Below are 1583 nucleotides of genomic sequence, written 5' to 3'. Positions count from 1 at the left end.
AGCTTGCCATGGAAAGGAGTAAGAAGGATTGAAGGAAGAAGTAGGAAAGTAGAAAAAGAAAGGGCACAGTATCTCCATACGCTTATCTGAAATTCCCACCATTAATTTACATAAGTATTTCTATCCTATGTTATTTATCTTTATTTCCTGCTTATTATGTATTATTATTTGAAAATCCATAATTAATTATAATCCGCCTAACTGAGATTTAGAAGATGACCATAGCTTGCTTCATACCAACAATCTCTGTGGGATCGACCCTTACTCACGTATGGTTTATTACTTAGACGACCCAGTACACTTGCTGGTTAGTTGAACGGGGTTGTGTCCACACATAGCAAAGAGCCATTATAATTATTCCATACAACAACAAAGAATACAACATTGGTGATCACAATTTCGTCCACCACTAGTCTTTCTAGCATCTAGTCTATGAATGGTAAAGAAAAATGATCCTTTCTGGTAGCTGTATTGAGCCTTTTGTAATCAATACACATACACCACCTTGTAACTATTCTTGTAGGAACCAGTTCATTTTTTTCATTATGAACCACTTTTATGCCACCCTTCTTAGGGACAAGTTGGACAGGGCTCACCCAGGAGCTATCAGAAATAGGATAAATAATCCCAGCCTCTAGTAATTTAGTGACCTCCTTCTGCACCACCTCCTTCATGGCTGGATTCAGCCGCCTCTGTTGTTGAACCACTGGCTTAGCGTCATCCTCCAATAGGATCTTGTGTATGCATCTGGCTGGGCTAATGCCCTTAAGATCACTGATGGACCACACAAAAGTTGTCTTGTGTGTCCTCAACACTTGAATTAGTGCTTCCTCTTCCTGTGGCTCAAAGGTAGAGCTTATGATTACATGAAAAGTGTTACCTTCTCCCAGAAATGCATATTTCAGGGATGGTGGTAATGGTTTGAGCTTGCGTTTAGGAGGTTTCTCCTATTCCTGAGGGATTTTCAGAGGTTCTATTATTCTCTTTGGTTCCTCCAGATCAGGCTGAACATCTTTAAAGATATCCTCTAGCTCTGATTCAAGACTCTCAGTCATATTGACCTCTTCCACCAGAGAGTCAATAATATCAATGTTCATGCAGTCGTTTGGGGTGTCTGGATGCTACATAGCTTTGACAACATTCAACTTAAACTCGTCCTCATTGACTCTCAGGATTAATTCCCCTTTTTGGACGTCAATGAGGGTTCGTCCAGTTGCTAGGAAATGTCTTCCTAGAATGAGAGTTGCACTCTTGTGCTCCTCCATTTCCAGCACCACAAAGTCAGTGGGAAAGGAAAATGGCCTAACCTTGACAATCATGTATTCAATCACGCCTGATGGGTATTTAATGGAGCCATCATCAAGTTGGAGACATATTCGGGTTGGTTTCACTTCTTCAGTCAAACCAAGCTTTTTGATAGTGGATGCAGATATTAGGTTGATACTTGCTCCAAGATCACATAGAGCTTTCTTGGTACAAGTACCCTCTAATGTGCATGGTATCATGAAGCTTCCGGGATCTTTAAGCTTCTCTGGTAAGCTTTTCAGAATGACTGCACTGCATTCTTCAGTGAGGTAAACTTT

The sequence above is a fragment of the Arachis duranensis genome, chromosome 2 (assembly GCF_000817695.3).
Source record: "Arachis duranensis cultivar V14167 chromosome 2, aradu.V14167.gnm2.J7QH, whole genome shotgun sequence".
NCBI classification, from domain to species: domain Eukaryota; kingdom Viridiplantae; phylum Streptophyta; class Magnoliopsida; order Fabales; family Fabaceae; genus Arachis; species Arachis duranensis.
Note: the sequence above shows the minus strand (reverse complement) of the source record.